The 19,519-nt window shown below is 34.0% G+C and overlaps 2 long non-coding RNA genes across 2 annotated transcripts in view; both read left to right on the top strand.

Annotated features, from left to right (window-relative positions):
* Positions 1-19,519, top strand: part of LOC309627684 — a 484,892-nt gene that overhangs the window by 91,046 nt on the left and 374,327 nt on the right. The window lies entirely within an intron of this gene.
* The window catches only part of LOC309627683, a 96,603-nt gene continuing 77,113 nt past the window's right edge, over positions 30-19,519 (top strand). The window contains exon 1 of the long non-coding RNA XR_014243909.1: positions 30-19,480. This is a non-coding gene — a long non-coding RNA (uncharacterized lncRNA). The remainder of the gene's footprint in view (positions 19,481-19,519) is intronic.

Raw genomic sequence — 19,519 nt, 5'->3', positions numbered from 1 at the left:
TTATTTATTTATTTATTTATTTATTTAACATCTCCAAATACCAAAGCAGGTTTAGAATTTTCTTTATGGTCTGCTTCTCTTTGGTGCAGTTTTATTTCTTTCTTACCTTTTTTCAGGCATTTACTTCATCCTAAGATTAGCTTTGTGTGTGGTATTCTCCAGTACATATCCCTACCTTTCACGAGCTCCTGATCTTTATGTGGAAAAGAGCTAATACCTGGGTTTTTTCTATTCTGTGGTGGCATCTGGCAACTTCATTGCTTGCAACTTTTCTAGAACCACATTCCATTATGTTCCCTGGCCTCTCTTAATTTTCTTCAGACCTATATATATCTGAAAGCATATTAAATTATTTTACCTGGCATTTTATATTTGCCATAATTAGGTTTTCACATCAGACATCATCTCAATAGTGTTGATGCTGTAACATTTTTAATAGCACTGGAATATATAATTTTAACGTCCATTCTAATCCCCTGCAATTTATGATGCTTTCACGTTTTGTAACCAGTCATTAATATATAATTAATTGTTTATGGTATAAAATAAATACTTTAAGAATCTAAGTATACATAAATAGCAAAACAAATACAAAGTCCATACAAGGCAGCCTAAATTATTAATGTGTGGATTCATTTACTATAAATATTTGTTTCCCTCATCTTTACCCACCTTACCCCTAAAAACAATTACGGGTTTTTCTTATTCTGGAAGAATGCCTTATACTTTTGCCTCTATGATACAAAATAATTCTCAAACGGTGCAATAACTCCTTAACTTGATGTCTGAACTATAAACATGAAAATCATTATAGTCTGTTGAGTCTTGATAATAACATTCAATTTTTACTTTGTTAGTGTGCAAATTTAACTACGTTCTGAGGAAATTACAACATAGTATATGGAAAATTTTAAGGCATTATGTGAACTTTAATAAAAAGGCTACCAAATAGTCAATGTATTAATTTAGGTGATCTTAATTATTGACCTTATATTAAACTCAATTGAATTGTGTACAGTATTAATGATATTTATGGTGGCTTTGTAATATTACATTTTTATATATTGTCCAAAGAATATCAATATTCATATTTGAAGAAATTGCCTGTAGAGCAACTCAGAATAGTGTATATGATACTAAGATCTCCAGCAGTTGTTTTTTTTAATATCTCATTTTCTCTTCTTTCTATTTGTCCCTACTCTTCCTTCTTCCATCTCTCTATCATTTTCTTTTCTCTTTCTCTGTTGCTTTATCTTAGTATCATCACTTGTTACCTAATGCCCTGCCCACTTCAAATTCTTTTTTCTGAACTGCCAATATTTATTTTCCACCTTTACAAATCATTGCAGAAAAGAGGCCAGCAACACTTCAAGGTAACATTAAACGTTTCATAATTTAATGTTACAAGCCTACTCGTATCCCCATAAAAATTACATACTTCTAACCCTAACTTTGAAAACTCACCTGTCTTGAATTCAAAAAGTATATTCTGAACAACGTTTTTCTTTGTTTCCTCTATCCAAGCCCTATTCCCATAGAGTTGCTTTATATTATTATTGGCACTATTGTCTGAATGTTTGTGTCCTCCTCAGATTCATATGTAAAAAAACCCATTGTCCAAAGTGATGATATTAGGAGGTGGGGCCTTTGGAAAGTGACTGGGTCATGAGGGTGGAGTCTCCATGATTGGGGTTAGTGCCCTTACTAAAGAGACCTCACAGAGATATTCTTGTTCGCTCCATCATGTGAGGGCACAGCAAAAAAGTGCCAACTGTGCACATGAAAGCAATCTCTCACCAGATACTGAACCTGCCAGCATTTTGATCTTGGACCTCCTATCTTCAAGAACTGTGAGCATTCAGTTTTTGTTGTTTATTAGCCACCCAGTCTATGGTATTTTGCTAAGGCAGCCTGAATGGACACAAACAATCAGGTACAATTGTTTAATGCTTTCCCAAAGTTCTATTCTTTATCTTAGCCATTGTGGGTACAAATATTTGCCTATGCTAATACAAAAACATGAAACCAATTATTTACTTTAAACTAATATTTGAATAGCACCTTAAAACTTATAAAATAATTTCATGTATATTATTTTAACTTTGTATGGCAGATAGAATTATCTGCATTTTATGGATGGAGAAACTGACAATGAAAAGGTTAGATGATTTACCTAAGAAAATAAAACAGGAAATTTCAAAGTTTATTGGAGCTGTATTTACCTAGAACAGTTCCTGGTCTACTTCAGATTATTAATAAATGCTTGCTGCATGAATAAAATAATAAGGCAGGAGTAGGTTTATATCAAACTCTTGCTTGCTAGCTATGTGATTTTTGCACAATTTCCTTGAGCATTCTGAACCTCAAATTGTCTGAAAATTGAAAATAATAGTTTCTTTTTAAAAGAATTGCTGTGATCATGAAATAGAATAGCATATATGGCATAATTAACAGTATGTCAGTTAATTTAGCTTTCTTCCTCTTTTATCTAGAGTCATAGTTTTTAGCGTTCCAGGATGTGGAAAATCCGTAGAATTCTGGAGTCTATCCTTTACCTAAACCAGGCATTTTTCTTCTCTACTACATTCTTTTTTTTTTTTTTAAATCTCTGCAAATTGTGTTACTTATCACCTTCAAAGTGAAGACAAAATATGGAACATTTGGTAGTAAAATGCGGCTACATTTACATTTATGCAGATTGTACATATTTATTTATTTTAATATCCATTTCCATGAAATGGCTAATGACAAATTAAGTCTAAAGCTTAGTGTTTTAATTAAATTTAAAAACTAAATTCATTTAAAAAATTGACCTATTTAGCAACCATGTAAAACTTCATATTCCACACAATAGGCATATTCTTAAAATGGAATTGGAGACAATCACAAGAGAAAATGAACTGCAGAGGTATTTCCGCCCTAAGATCCAACTGGAGGACTATTGAAATCTCTCCAGAAAATGTGTTCCTCTTTCATTATCACTAGCATTTACCGAAACATATCTTATTCTAGGAGACAGACATATTTGATAGTTTATATAGAAAGACCACTGCTACATTTCAAGAATCCTATTCCCTTGCTTGAACCTTCTTATCCAACTATTTTTTACCTGTATACTTAAACACAGATTGAATATCAGACTCAGACCCATGCTGAACAGTTGAAATCTTTTCTTGGTGGTTTACTTTCTAGTTCGGATTTCTGAAAGCTGACCTCCAGCTCGTGTTGTGTAAGAAGTATCTTGCCTCACCTCTCGAGGATGACTTGGTTTTCTGCACATCATTGTTTAGCTTGTACAGATTGAACATAGCCTTGCAAAAATCCCTGGTTGGGTACCTAGTGCCAAACTCAAAATTGTCTACCTCTCAAATATGTCTCCATCTCAAACTTAATTTTATTAATCAACTTGTTAATAGTACTGGCTAGAGCTAATCTTTGCCATGTATCTTCAAGCACTTCTTATATGCTATATATACATCCTTGCATACATTATTGAACTGCCTTGGCTGAGAAAGGCATTCTTCAGTCTCTTCTTTAATACTTATAATTATGTGGCATGTACTGGCTAGACATTGGAGATACAGAAATAAAGACATTGTTCTTTCCTGAATGTGCTGATGAATAACAAACTCTTAAAGACTTTTTATTTTCATTTTTTGATTCCTTAAGTGTTTGGGTATAAAAAACATATGTTCAGACATACTTGTGACTTTTATAAAAAAGACAGGCCATGTGTCCTCTAGAAATTGCCTACTAACTTGGATATTTACAATAGAAGAAAATGATTTGCATAAATAACCCAGGAACTGAGATGAGCTATACTTTTTGTGCGGTTCTCATTCCATAAATGGTTCATTCTTGTACAGCTGAATTAATTCTAGAAGGTCAGAGGGTTGGTAAAAGATAAAATTAATCCACATTACTGATAAAATAAGAGCTTAACTTGCTTAATCATAAGACACTGGAACACTTTAATGTTGTGAACTCACATAGAAAAGTTTCAGAGAGCTGCTATCGTCCATCTCATGCTTAAGACTGCAGTAGATTGAAATCAAATGAAAGAATATTTTAGAACCAAGCATCTTAACACTTTATGTCATTAATAAAACTGAGTCAACTACTTTTCTGATGGCACTCTTAGATTACTCTTCAAAGTGAAAAGAAAATTCCCAAGATGCCTATATTTCTAGGGAAATTGTAGGTTTAATGATGTAAAGTGGGATTTCCAAAAAGTCATTATCGTACAGTGCTCATTCCATGAGCACAGGTCTACTCATCATCTCAATTACATACATTTTTGCTCTTGCTTTTCTTGGAACCAAAAAAGTTTTTTACTTTGGGAGCTGAAATTTAGGCCTGTCCTCTGACACCCTCTTCTTTAGAGAGAGGTGTCGCAGATGACTTCTTATCTTCTTATTGCCAAGGAAAAGGCAATTATTTAATAATTCTCTTTATTATTGGCAATGTATTTTGAGAGATACATTTTTCTTTTTGTAATCTTCATCCTTTGCCTCTTAATATTTCTGTACTTTCTGTACCCAAATGACTTTATATTAGATATTTTCTTTAGATTTCTCAGTAAGTAACTCAAACCTGACATGTTAAACTGAACCAAACACATTTATTAGTTAGATTTTGTGATAACAAACTACCCCATTTCCACATTGGATTATAAAAACTATTATTTCTTGTTTACGTTGCATAAAGGGCATACATCAATTGTGTCTCTGCTAAGCTTGACTGGAGTCTGCATGTCTTCTAACTCTGGGACCACTATCTGGATGTTGTAATTGCAGATGGTAGGAATGCAATACCTCAAACCATATTTCACAGTAACATTTAAAACTTGCTTGGATGAGATCATGGTAAAATCATGTCCACTCACATTTCCTTGACCAAAACTTGTCAGTTGACTAAGCTCAAAGTCAATAAAATTGGTCTTATATTTCTACCCCTGGGCAAGTGATAAAACAATGAGTGGAAATGCATGACCCTATTACAGAGAGAAAGAGTGAGCAGCTAGGAGCATTAATTCAATCTACCATAATGTCTCCAACCTGATCCTTTCCCTAAATGCCCACCTTGTTGATCATGCTTTTGAACATGATATATTAAAGTTGGTAATCCTCCTGAACTCCTGTTTATTTCTCAGCAGACACAATTAATTGACCACCAAGAATTTCATGATGCCATCTTTTCAAGTGTCCACTACTATTTCTTCATCTGATTGCTACCTCCTAAGTTCTAGCCATCATTATCATTTATCATTTGAGTACTTTCCACTATTTCCTTTCTAAATTAACTGACTTAAGATGTTCCGTAAGTCCCTTTTCCCACTGAATAAAATTTTCATTTCAAAAAATGTATTATGGGATATCATTCCTCAATTTAATATTTTCTGTGGTTCCTGTGACTTTGTGGATAACGTCTTTAAGCCAGAACATAATGACCTTCTGGGCCTTTTTTGACATGAAGCTGGCTTAGTGGTCGGGCCAAGTTTCCAACTTTCCCACTCTTTCATGCTATATTTTGGCTAGTTCAACATTGTTGTTTCTCAGATAGTACTTTGGCTTTGAAGTGGTTTTCTTTCCTTTGTCTACTCTGTTCCTTCTTAAAGGTGCTGATATAACACCATACCCGGGGATGATTTCAAGGCCATCCCCATAACAACCAGAGGTTGTTGTTTAAGTGGTCTCCACTGTGGTCAGTATAGGTCAAGTATAGGTCAAGAAAACCACAAGCGACTAGTAGCAACTCCTCACTCCCCAGGGGAGAAGATTGGCTTGTATGCTTCTTGCAACAAAAAGTTCTGAGCCCTTGAAACCTAGGCTCCTCTGCTGTGGCACAACCCACCTTGTGTAGGGTCTCCATTTGGGCCCATTTTGTGTCCTTGGGACGCTGGCTGGGAAAGGACTGCATTACTACACTGATGATTCTGCTGTTTGTGTTGCTGTGGGTGATAAACTAGTTTGCTGGATCCCTGGAGTTTTAGCGCTCTGGAGTTGTGGGAAGCTTATCTGCTAGCTTCTTAGTCATCTTAACTACTCGCTCTTATCTTTGCAGATTGGGATTCTTCCCTGCCAGATTTCCCGTCTTTCTAGTTCATTGTTTCTCATATTCAAAGATAGCCATAATCTCAATGTTTGATATTTTCTCTTATCATTTAACAGAGGAAACCACCATATGCAATATAAAACATCAGGACTACAATAAACAATACTTTGATTGCAACTGCTGATTTGCAGAGCTTCTTAAAACTGGATTTAGTATTCAAAAGTGTCCTTCTTTTAGATTTTTAAAATCTTTGGTTTTTCATAATTTGAAGTTGTGCTTCATTATGTCATTAAAACCTATTCAGTATAGTCATTGATATGATTACTCTGATTTTTATCCATTTGAGCCAAAATAATCATTCTAATGTACCTACGAAAGTTGGAACGCGATCAAAATAAGCTTATATATTTTTCTTAAAATAAATTGTTTATTTAGATATCATTTAAGTCTATAAGAGCCTTTGTTTCCACTGTTTCTCTTTATCTTATGTTTGTGCTTCTTCCGTGTCTATAAACCAGCATTTTTGTAGGTGAACCACTCAGAGGTGTTTTATGATCAAATATGTTTTTACTGCAGGACTTTTTCAAACCTTTCTAAATTCATGCTAAAAATTTAAAAGTGAGAAACATAGTGTATTTTTGGTTTACCGTGAAACCCATACTTCCCACCTCCAACAGAAAAAGGTAAATAGTGACACTTTGCAAAGAATTTTTCCGAAAGAATTGTGTGCCACACCTCCTTGGTGACCCATACTGCAAATTTATAATTGCAAACGACTTGTATCCCAGAGTTCTGTATGTTATTGTGGGTTGGTGGGAGGATGAGTTTCTTAGCTTGTGCAAATTTGACACATAATTTTTTTTTTTTTTGCTTAATTTCATTAATTTACTTAATTTGTTTTTGTGGTATAGTTACATGACTAATTATAACCAATTTTATGCTTATAAATATTTAAGAAAAATATAATAAAACAAATTTTTTAACAGGGATAGATATATTACTTGATACAGTTCATTGTTTTGCCTTCTGCCTTCATATTTAGTCTAAGAAAGCCAACCTGGTCTACACTCTTTAAGACAGCCTTGTGAACCTCTCTGACATACTAAAGCTGAGGTTTTTTGTTGTTTTTTTTTAACATCTTTATTGGAGTATAATTGCTTTACAATGGTGTGTTCGTTTCTGCTTTATAACAAAGTGAATCAGTTATACATATACATATATCCCCATATCTCTTCCCTCTTGTGTCTCCCTCCCTCCCACCCACCCTATCCCACCCCTCTAGGTGGTCACAAAGCACTGAGCTGATCTCCCTGTGCTATGCGGCTGCTTCCCACTAGCTATCTATTTTACATTTGGTAGTGTATATATGTCCATGCCACTCTCTCACCCTGTCACATCTTACCCTTCCCCTCCCCATATCCTCAAGTCCATTCTCTAGTAGGTCTGCATCTTTATTCCCGTCTTGCCCCTAGGTTCTTCATGACCATTTTTTTTTTCCCTTAGAGTCCATATATATGTGTTAGCATACGGTATTTGTTTTTCTCTTTCTGACTTACTTCACTCTGTATGACAGACTCTAGGTCCATCCACCTCACTACAAATAACGCAACTTCGTTTCTTTTTATGGCTGAGTAATATTCCATTGTATATATGTGCCACATCTTCTTTATCCATTCATCTGTTGATGGACACTTAGGTTGCTTCCATGTCCTGGCTATTGTAAATAGAGCTGCGATGAACATTGTGGTTCATGACTCTTTTTGAATTATGGTTTTCTCAGGGTATATGCCCTGTAGTGGGATTGCTGGGTCGTATGGTAGTTCTATTTTTTGTTTTTAAGGAACCTCCATACTGTTCTCCATAGTGGCTGTATCAATTTTCATTGCCACCAACAGTGCAAGAGGGACAACATAATTTTTTAAATGACATTTTAAATTATAACTTTCCTAAATGATCAAATGAAAGATTGATGAAATACTTTGTAGACCTCAATATTAGCACTGATTTTCTTTATCAAATCCCAAACAGGTCTTTTCATTAAATTAGCATAACTATTATTATTGTTGTTATTAATTTAATACATTTATTACTAATATAAAATATACAGTATATTGAATAAATGTTCAATTAAAGGAAGTATACAAATGTTCAACTAAAGGTATTAAACAAATGCTCAGTTAAAGGTGTTATCTATATCTGTAGGTGGGTAACAGATTCAGAGGATTTAGCAATTGAGCAAAGTAACTAAGAGAACCCCAGATTCAAGCGGGTGTCTCTGATGAGAAAATTGAAATTATAAACAAACACACACTGTACCACCTTTAAGAAAAATAAGGCACGTATTTGGATTAACTACAGATAATTGTGGTATTAGAAAATGAATAATATTGGCAGGAATTGTAGAACTAATAAAATTCTCACATAAACTTTTAGTTTGGAACTTCTCTTACCATTATAACAATAAGCAAATAATAGGGTGGATGAAATCCAGCTGTAGCCAGGATTCTAAAGAGTGCGTGTCCATACATATTATTCCTTTGAGTTTTATTCAGTTAATTGCCTGGATGCTTTTCTGCATTTTAATTTCTATTTTAGTGTCTATATAAGCCAATATAATAAGAAATCATTGTGGAGAGTTAAATTTGAGTAATTGAGCAATTCAGCAGATCTGGAGCCCCAACCAAATAGTTTTTAAACATGTCTCATTATGATCTATAGACATTTCTTGTTGTTTGCATTGTGAATGGCCTTAGACATACAGATGGCATCTTGTGTATGTGAAGGAATTTGTGCTTCCAAGAGCAGACCAAGCAGCCCTCTCTGTCTTGCAGCCATTGTTTCTTATCTTTATCCTAATCATACCATTTGTGATCTTTAGAGTCTGCAGGGAAAGGTGTTCCTGAGGGCACTTGAGCTTGGCAAACTAAACGAGCATTTTAAAGTGAGCAATATTTAAAATATTTTAAATGAACATATTTAAAAATGAGCAATACTGGTTTTGGGAACATAAAATTAAAACCCAGTTTAAAGACCAGCTTGTTCTGTAGGGTGAAACTGTATATAATTATATGCTTTAAGGGATTTGATTTATCCTTCTGTAAACCTGTAGCAGTGTAGAAAGTGAGCTGCTCTGATTTTCCTATAAAGAGAAAGTATTATAAACATATTAATTTTAAATTAAGCCAGATAACAAGATCTACTTCTGAAAAGTGGGATTCCCAGTTTTGGGGAAGAATTACAAAGAAGGTTTCAATGAAAATATTACTTATCCTAAACAGAACATGTTAGTAAAATGCTTAAACCATGTAATTTATAACACTTTGATCATATTAAAATGTGGTGAATGAGAGAAACTTTATAATCTTTGGGATATTTAGAGGTTTTCTAATTAGATAAAGCAAGCAATTAAGTTCACCTATAAGGGCATCCTAGGAAGGATAGAAAAATTATTTTATTTTTTGTAGCTTTCACTGCACCGTCTAAATTTGATTTTGCCCATTTTACTTTCCAATTAAGTTCAGAAATGGCAAGATGTGTTGTTGCTTATAAATGTCATTTATTCATTTTTTAAAGTTAGCAATGAATTATTAAGCATCTACTATTTCTGCTGTCCTATGTTCAAAGCATTGAGTGCGTAAAAGGAAATAAAACACAGCCCATTCTCTCAAGTATTTCAAGTAAGAAAAAATTCAGTTAGCTTCTCTGTTAATTGCATACTTTCTTTGCTGGAAAACTTGTTTCGTGCCTCTAGTCATTATTTGTCTATGTTAAAAGTAGGACTTTAGAGTCTTCAGATTTTTTTGTCATTGTTGTGACTGTGTATGGAGGAGTATTTTATGTATTGTTAGATAAAGGAAATGTGTAAACGTAGATTCTGTCACACCTAAAGCAGGACTAAATCATTGTAATTTAGTGGAATAGTTTATTCCCAGTGATGAAGTGGACATTCACATGTCCAATCACGAAAGTTAGTTCACGTTTCTGGCGTACATAGTCACGTGCGTGCATCCTCTACAAGTAGTTGTACTTTTGTGTGCTTTACTGTACAGTACTTTATAGAGTACAGTAGTACAGTATCTTTATTTCAAGCCCAGGATGTCCAGAAGCAAGGGTAAAAGCAGCGGTGATGTAGCTGGTACTGCTAAGAAGCGCCAGGAATTGGAGGCCCAGAGAAAGGATGAAAAGAGACAAGAGGAAGAAGAAGTAACTGAAGAACCGAAGAGATTCACGATGCAGGAAAAGGCAAGGGGGTTTTCTTTATTTGAGGAGGCACTGTGAGTTTTTGAGGCACAGGACCCGAACGTAGAACAGTACTCAAAGGCTGCAGCAGCCGTTCAGAATGCAATCCAGCGCTACCATGTCATCTGTGACGAGAAAAAAAGAGCTCCTACCCAGACATCACTGGATCGTTTTTTTCAAGAAGGTAGATAGATTTGAATCCAACAAGGGACCAGAACCTGTGCCATCAACGTCAGGCATGAGTGAAATTGCAGCCTGCCCCCATCTCCTATTGCTGTCGATCCTTCAGCTCTACCATCTCCCACCTCCTCTCCCTCCTCCAGTCAGTAACTCTTCTTGCCTGTTCACTCAATGCCAGCCCCTGTATGCCATTGTACTGTACTACTGTACTTTTCAAGGTCCTGTACTGTAAGATAAAAAATGTTGTCCTCATTTTTTGTGTGTTTGTTTTTTTATGTATTATGTATTATTTGTGTGAAAAATATTATAAACCTATTACAGTACAGTACTACATAGCCGATTGTGTGAGTGGGGTACCTAGGCTAACTCTGTTGGACTTACGATGAAATTGGACTTACGAACGCGCTCTTGGAAAGGAACTCGTTCCTATGTAGGGGACTTACTGTATATTGAAAGTGATGAACTTCTATTATTTGCTTAAGCCATCGAAACTAGAGCATCACCAACAGCTTCAGATAATTTGGGGCAAAGTTTGACAGTATCTGTTACTTTAAAAAAGTGGCACTTTGTGGGTTACCTAACGGTATGTTTCATTTGGTCTACATTTTCTGACAGCGGATATTCTTTTCCCTACTCTTCTCTACAAACAATTTAAAGTTGAGCTCCTGCCTGTATTTTACTGTTGGAAGCCCAGCACACTAAAGTATTGGATTGTTCACCTGTGCTCCTCTTTTTATGATATCTAATCTTGAGCTATTCTAAGATTTCCGCTTACTGTGTGTAGAAGGGCAAGTGGGGTTAAGCAAAGGAAAAGAAAAGTTAGCAAAATGAGAAAAAATGTTTCTGGATGACACTATAGCACTGAAGGGTCAGTTCTATTTACAAAAGGGGTTTAGTATTAGCTCACTGAACATTTACAATTCAGATGACAAGAAGATACTTTTAAGAGCTGATTTACTATTCTCAGGCCAGTGTTCATGCCAAGTGAGCTAAAGTAACTTCACCAGCTGAGCTAGTAAAAGGACTTAATATACTCATCTAAGATCTCCACAAGAGTGGCTTTTTGGCTGCAACAACAGGGCCTGCAGCTGTCAGCTTTCTCCGCTGTCACCAGTAGATATCACTGCAGTCAGTTAGAATGACTACAGAGGATTTCAGACAGAGACACGTGCATCTTTTTGTTCTTGCATAGGCAGTTGCCCAAAGGTCACTAATCCATGACTGGAGAGAGGAAGTCTTGGCAGTGATCGACTCTTGCATTGACTGAACAGCCATAATCATCTGTCCAAATGTCTTAGTGAGATCAGAGATCAGACTGATCTCTCAACACAGTGAATTGAGTTTCCTTTTAAAACCCATATGATAGAGCTTAGTATATTTAAACAGGTTAACCCTAGTCCAATGGCAACTTTCCTGTAAGTTGAAAATGATCATTAGGAAAAGGGAGAATGGAAAGGAATATGTTAAATGTTTACACTGTAACTATTTCCTAAAATAATAATAGTAAACTTGGTGGTGAGTTTCTTCTTTTCAGTGGTCTTCACTAGTGAAGAACATTTGGAAATAACTGTTTAATATAAATATAAATAATTGTATAATCACAATTTTGCAATTTAAAGATTTTGGCAAGTATGCAGTCTATTCATTTTGGTTAATTATTTAATTTAAATTATATCTTAAAATGTTTCAATATTTTTTTAGATTTGTTTTAGATTCTGAGCTTTCAGAAGGCATGGGTAGCAGTAGCAGAGAATAAGTTTTGTATACCTGAAGTTGTATAATTATTAGAATGTAGTCAGAAATACATAGAAAGGAAGGGAATATTTCAGAAAGTGATATGAAATTAATATTGTGATATAAAATTAATGAAATTAATGTCACAGTTGTAGCCAACCCTTAATTCATTTCTTATCATAAGATGCTATATAGTTACTGTCAAAGTAATTAATTCTAGCACAGTCTTTTTGAGAAAACGTTTTATTCTAGGTATATAGATATGTTTATAACTACAGCACAAAAAGAAAACCACATCCAAAAAATTTATAAAGTAAGTAAAGTATTACTTAGGTTGTGGAAAACATGATTTTACATTTATATCTGTATAATACAAAAGGAAATGGAGTCTTAGCACTAATTTTATAATTTGGTTCAGGCAATTCTCTTACCTGGATCTGTGGAAATAATAATTTACGCAGAGTTCACACGTAACTAATTCTAGGGGAAAAAAAGACAAAATTTAGCATTTGCCTTAATTATCCTCATATTTTATTTGAAAACTCATTAGCTTATGAACATGTATTTTAGGTTGTGTTTTGTATATGCTTTATGCGTATATTTCAAATTTTAGCTGTCTTCACATCCCAAGTGGTCACAAGATGGTGCCGCAACTCCAACCATCATGTTACTCTTCACTGAATTCAAAGCAAACAGTGAGGAAGGTCTTCTCACACCTCTCTCTCTTTTTTTTTTATCAGAAAGAAAGTCATTCCTCTTCCTGTTTCATCTCTCTGTACAAAACTCCAGCTGGAAAAGTGCTGAGGAGTAATATCCTGGTAAGGAAGAAAGAGGAGAAACAAATTTTGCTGGTTGAGGATAAACAGTGTCTGTCACACTCACTATACTTACCACAAGAAAGGACATTTTAAAATCCTTATATATATAAGGGTGGAGTGAGAGAGCCACCCTATTTGCCTTACATGTGGGCTGGTAATCCTGGAAACTAGAAATGCAGGAATGTCAGCTTTCAAATTTTGTAGTCAGTGAATAACTGGAAAATCACAAAGATAAGAAAGTAGTCTCCTTGATGTAGAAGATAATTGCATTTGAATACCCTCGATGACAAACTGTATCAGTTTGACACCTGTCTAGAAAATTTGTGTCATAATTTTGAATAACTGATATTTGTAGAGTAAAATTTTTATCAATAATAAACAGAATTGATAGGGCTTGTTTTTCAGTTGTATAATCTTTAGTTTTGTGCAGTTCTCAGAAAAAAATAATGAAGCTACAAAATATGAGTAAAATGGAACCTGGGTAAGAAAATGTTTTAAAGTCTGATTAAGTCTGGGACTGATTTATGACTGACTAGACGAAAGTTTTATACTATAGGACAGGGAAAAAATACTGTCCACCCAGACACTTGTTTTCCACTTAAGATTAGGGAAAATAGAATTGGGGCTGGTATTTAGTGTCATGAAAAATCCATGCTATTTCCTTTCTATTTTGAGATTTGCTATTTGACATACTGAAATAGAAAACTGAGAGAGCAAAGGACGGGACTTGTTTGAGGAAAAATTAGAAGTAAATCCTAGAGCTTTACAAAAGGACGTGCTACTTGAAAGATTTGCATTGAACTCTTGCCAAATTCAAAGCTCTGTATAAATAAAAGTTCAGTGAATGGAATATTTTTAAAAAACGGTTACCTTTCGGCTCTAATTTGTTTCTAGTAAATGCAAAAGCATTTTGGGAGAGTAAGAGCTCTCCGATAAATATCACTCTCAAAAAGTAGGGCATGCTTTTTATATGGAACTTAATATTGAATATCTACATTGAGTTCCCATAATGTCCTGAATTTTTAAGGCAAGCATTTTTCTTGCATAACTGTATATTTCAATATTGTTTTTAAGTTTGATTGTTTTGGGGAATACTGCTGTCATCTAGCTGCTGATTTATTCACTGAATACGGTATTTGAAGAAGCACCTGGCAAAACATCATGTGTAAATAGGCCCATAGCATATGCATTTGTGAGTGATGGTGATGATGAAGGCAGATTATAACCAATCCACTCTATTGTCCTTTTATTCCTTGGAAAATACTGTCTATGCTAAATCACTGAAAAAGTCTTATTCATTATTATAAGTAAGATAATAATGCATAATTCACAAATGTTAAGGTGGTCTGTTTAGATAGCATAGAGTTTTAAGTTTATAAATAAAATCGAGTAATACATCTTACTAACTAATGAATTTTAAAAGCACTTGATTATCTCAATACAGTGTGGATATATACTGATTAATCTATGAAGATAGAAACAAAAATAAACAAAATGTTCCAGGAAGTGGTTCCTATAAATCTTATATGGGAACAAGGAATCTATTGAGATGAATTTTACTACCTTTTATTCTCCATTTCAATTTAAAATCTTTTCCAACACAATTTTTTTAACCAGGCTATTCTTTTTTTTTTTTTTTAACATCTTTATTGGAGTATAATTGCTTTACAATGGTGTGTTAGCTTCTGCTTTATAACAAAGTGAATCAGCTATACATATACCTGTATCCCCATATCTCCTCCCTCTTGCGTCTCCCTCCCACCCTCCCTATCCCACCCCTCTAGGTGGTCACAAAGCACTGAGCTGATCTCCCTGTGCTATGTGGCTGCTTCCCACTAGTTATCTCTTTTACTGTTGGTAGTGTATACCTGGCTCTTCTTAAAAGCTTTGTCCTTTCGTTGTTTAAAATATATATTTATTGAGTACCGACTCTACGCTAGAATTTTTTTTAAGTACTGGCGATGCCCAGTTCATGCTTGTCTCTCCTGATGTCTCATCCAAAGAAATTGTATCCTTTTAGTGTCCTGACTTAGTCATTTCCTGTAGTTCTCAATACACTATCTCGCCTTAGTATGTGTTTCTTGTATATTCTCTGATACAGAAACTGGACTTGGGGCCCAAAGCAAGTATAGTTTCTAGAGAAGGCCTTTACCAAAAAAACATTTCAACAGCTTTTCAATCAAAATATGTAGAATTTGCAAATTGTCTTCTCTTTTTATGAAACACCATCAAATATCTGCTCTTTCTATACAAAATGCTTGTATTTAACTGCACATGAAACATGTACTCACACACACACACAGAATCAGATTTTCAGGAAAGTGCTTCCACTATTCAATTTTCTCCTTACCATTAGAATAGAATTAAACAGTCTTTGGGCTTTGTGGAACCTGGTGTAGTAGATGAAGCCTTAGATGGGCGGTAAGATCGTTGGTTCTAGGCAATGCACTGCCTCTTATTATGACCTTAGAACATTACTTAATCTTTTTATGCCTCGATTTCCCTTTGGATGTCTTAATGCTTACCTTGCTACCTCACTAGAGAAAACTATATATATATATATATGTGTGTGTGTGTGTGTGTATACATATATATATATATAAAACAGTCTTTTGTAAAATAAAATCTAAAAACCAGTAAAATTTGTTTCTCTAAATTTCTCTATTATAGATACAAAATCCAGTTAGATATTTTTTATTCTTTAAGAAGATATTTTATTGCTTTAAAGTTGATCACTATAGTTAATATACTATACCATGAACATTTAATCTAAGCTAATATTTTAACTTAGTATTAAGATGATATCTCATAGAGCATAAAATACGAAGAGCCATTTCACACAAATTTTTGCTCTACATATTAGACTTTAAACTTTTAATTTAATCATTCAGATTAACTAGTGGAATATTGATCATTTTTACCCTCAACCCCATTGCCCTTTTTGATCTCCCAGTTATTTAAAAGAAACAACAGGGACTATTTTGTTGAAGTTTGACAGGAAGAAATATAATTTACTCCATAAATCAAAGACATTTTGATTACTAGTAAGACCAAAGCAAACTTCTTTCCTTGAATTAAATATTCTTCTTTCAGAGTTAAAGATCATAAATTTGGGGCCTCATATGTGTTATGCACTTAGTAATAACAGAAATACAAATTTATGAGTCAATATCATGAATTGTTACAAAATATGTTTAACACATGTGCAGTTGAATTCATTCACAGTTCTACAAGAAAAGTGTTCTCAGGGATCACTTGATAACACTTTAAATAGTTTTGGTATGATACAAAGTGTGACATACAGCATGAAATAAGTGTTCAGCACTTAGTAATTGTTTTACGAAGCTTCTTTTTGTTTTTGCTTTTTGTTTTGTTTTGTTTTCTTTTCAGGGGCATGAGAAAGTACAAAAACTTTACAACAGATTAGGTTCTTTGAGCTCAGTGTTTTTTGTTCCAGTCAAGATTCTTTTGGTTACAGAGACTGGAAACTCACTGAGCTCCTCCAAGAGGGGCAGAGTATTAGCAATGTCAGTGCTTCAGTGTTCAGAGGTCTTCCAGTCTTGGAAGACAGGAAATGAAGAACCAGCATGTGAGCCGTAGATCTGGGAACATGTAATCAGGGGAAGCTGCTTTTTCCATCCCTCTCTCTTCCAGTTCTTCCTGCTTCTTCCTGTATATTTTCTGCTGTAATGAGGAAATGGAAGAGACAGTCTTCTTTCTCCATGGAAATAGATTTGTCAGGTTACTGCACTTTCTACACATAACCTGAGTTTATATGATCTTTCTATTTCAGTACCAATACCTAACTGGTTAAGACTTTTAGCTCCTGTAGGACAACTATAATTAGTCTAGCCTGGATTAGCTCCCTAAATGTGACTTGTTTGTCTGGATTTTTTTTTTAATGCTTAAGGAAATTGTACTTTTATTTGCTTTACTTTCAGCGTCGCCTACTAACAGGTATATTTCATGGAATTAATGTTTATAATACCCATTTATTTGAATAAAATATTTTAACCATTTTTTAAATTGAAGTATAGTTAATTTACAATGTTGTGTACATATATATTTTTTTCAGATTCTTTTCCATTATAGGTTATTATAAGATATTGAATATAGTTCCCTGTGCTATACAGTAGGTCCTTGTTGGTTATCTATTTAATATATGGTAGTTAATCCCAAACTCCTAATTTATCTCTTCCTGCTATCCCCTTTGGTAACCATAAGTTTGTTCTCTACATCTGTGAGTCTGTTTCTGTTTTGTAAATAAATTCATTTGTGTCATATTTTAGATTCCACATATAAGTGATATCATATGGTATTTGCCTTTCTCTTTCTGACTTACTTCACTTAGTATGATAATCTCTAGGTCCGTCCATGTTGCTGCAAATGGCATTATTTCATTCTTTTTTATGGCTGAGTAATATTCCATTGTGTATATATACCACATCTTTATCCATTCATCTGTCGATGGACACTTAGGTTGCTTCCATGTCTTGGTTATTGTAAATAGTGCTGCTATGAACATTGGGGTGCATGTATCTTTTCAAATTAGAGTTTTCTCCAGATATATGCCCAGGATTAGGATTGCTGGATCATACAGTTATTTTATTTTCAAGTTTTTGGAGGAACTTCCATACTGTTTTCCTTGGTTGCTGCTCAATTCACATTCCCACCAACAGTGCACAAGGGTCCCTTATTCTCTACATCCTTGCCAACATGTGTTATTTCTAATCTTTTTGATAATAGCCATTCTAACAGGGATGAGGTAATATCTCATTATGGTTTTGATTTATACTTCCCTAATGATTAATAATGTAGAGCATCTTTATCTCTTCTTTGGAAAAATGTCTATTCAGGTCTTCTGCCCATTTTTAAATTGGATTTTTTATTTTTGCTATTGAGTTTTATGAGTTTTCTTAATATACTTTGAATATTAGTTTCTTATTAGATATAAGATTTGAAAATATTTTCTCCCATTCAGCAAGTTGCCTTTTTATTTTGTTGATGGATTCCTTTGTTGTGAAGAAGCTTTTTATTTTGACCTAGTTCCATTTGTTTATTTTTTCTTTTGTTGCTTTTGTTTTTGGTGTCAGATTTATAAAGTTATCAGCAAGACCTATGTCAAGGAGCCTACCTCCTATATTTTCTTCTAGGAGTTTTATGTTTTCAGGTCTTATGTTCAAGTCTTTAATACATTTTGAGTTAATTTTTGTCTATGGTATAAGGTACTGGTCCAGTTTTATTCTTTTGCCTGTGGCTGTCCAGTTTTCCCAACACCATTTATTGAAGAGGCTGTCTTTTCCCAATTGTATATTTTTGGCTTCTTTGTTGTAACATACAATATTAATTACTGTAGCTTTGTAATATAACTTGAAATCAAGGAACATGAAGCTACCAGCTTTGTTCTTTCTAAAGATTGCTTGGCTATTTGGGGTCTTTTGTGATTCCATACAAATTTTAGGATTGTTTGTTCTATTTCTGTGAAAAATGCTTTTGGGATTTTGATTGGGGCTGTACTGATTCTGTAGATTGTTTTGGGTAGTATAGACTTCTAACAATATTAATTCTTCCTACCATAAGCGTGAAATATCTTTACATTTATTTGTATCTTTAATTTCTTTCATTAATGTCTTGTAGTTGTCAATAGACAGGCCTTTCACCTCTGTGGTTAAATTTATTCCTAAATTTTTTTTTTTGATGCAAATGTAAATGAGATTGTTTTCTTAATTTCTCTTTCTGATAGTTCATTATTAGTGAAGACATGCAACGGATTTTTGTTGCATTCCACCTTGCTGAATTCATTTATTAGTTCTAACAGTTTTTTGATGGAGTCTTTAGGGTTTTTTATATATGATATCATGATATCATGTTATCTCGAAATAGTGACAGTTTTTCTTCTTCCTTTCTATTATGGATGCCTTTTATTTCATTTTCTTGCATAATTGTTCTGGCTAGTACTTCCAATACTATGTTGCATAACAGTGGCAGTAAGTGGACATCCTTTGTCTTATTCCTGATCTTAGAGGAAAAGCTTTCAGCTTTTCATTGTTGAGTGTTATGTTAGCTGTGGGCTTGTCATAAATGCCCTTTAGTATGTTGAGGTACTCTCCCTCTATACCTACTTTATTGAGCATTTTTATCATAAATGGAGGTTGAATTTTGTCAAATGCTTTTTTCTACATCTATTGAGATGATCATAGTATTTTTATCCTTCATTTTGTTAACATGGTGTATCACATTGACTGATTTTCAGATGTTGAACCATCCTTCTGTCCCTGGAATAAATCCCGATAGATCATAGTATATGATCTTTTCAGTGTATTATTGAATCTGACTTGCTAATATTTTGTTGAGGTTATTCATATCTATGTTCAATATGAATATCGGACTGTAATTTTCTTTTATTGTGGCATCCTCATTTGGTTTGGGTATCAGGTTAATGCTGGTCTCTTTAAGTGTGTTTGGAAAAGTTCCTCCCTCTACTGTTTTTTTTT

The sequence above is a fragment of the Balaenoptera borealis genome (genome assembly GCF_965194805.1).
Source record: "Balaenoptera borealis genome assembly, chromosome: 4".
NCBI lineage: Eukaryota > Metazoa > Chordata > Mammalia > Artiodactyla > Balaenopteridae > Balaenoptera > Balaenoptera borealis.
Note: the sequence above shows the minus strand (reverse complement) of the source record. Positions and strands in the feature narration are given on the sequence as shown.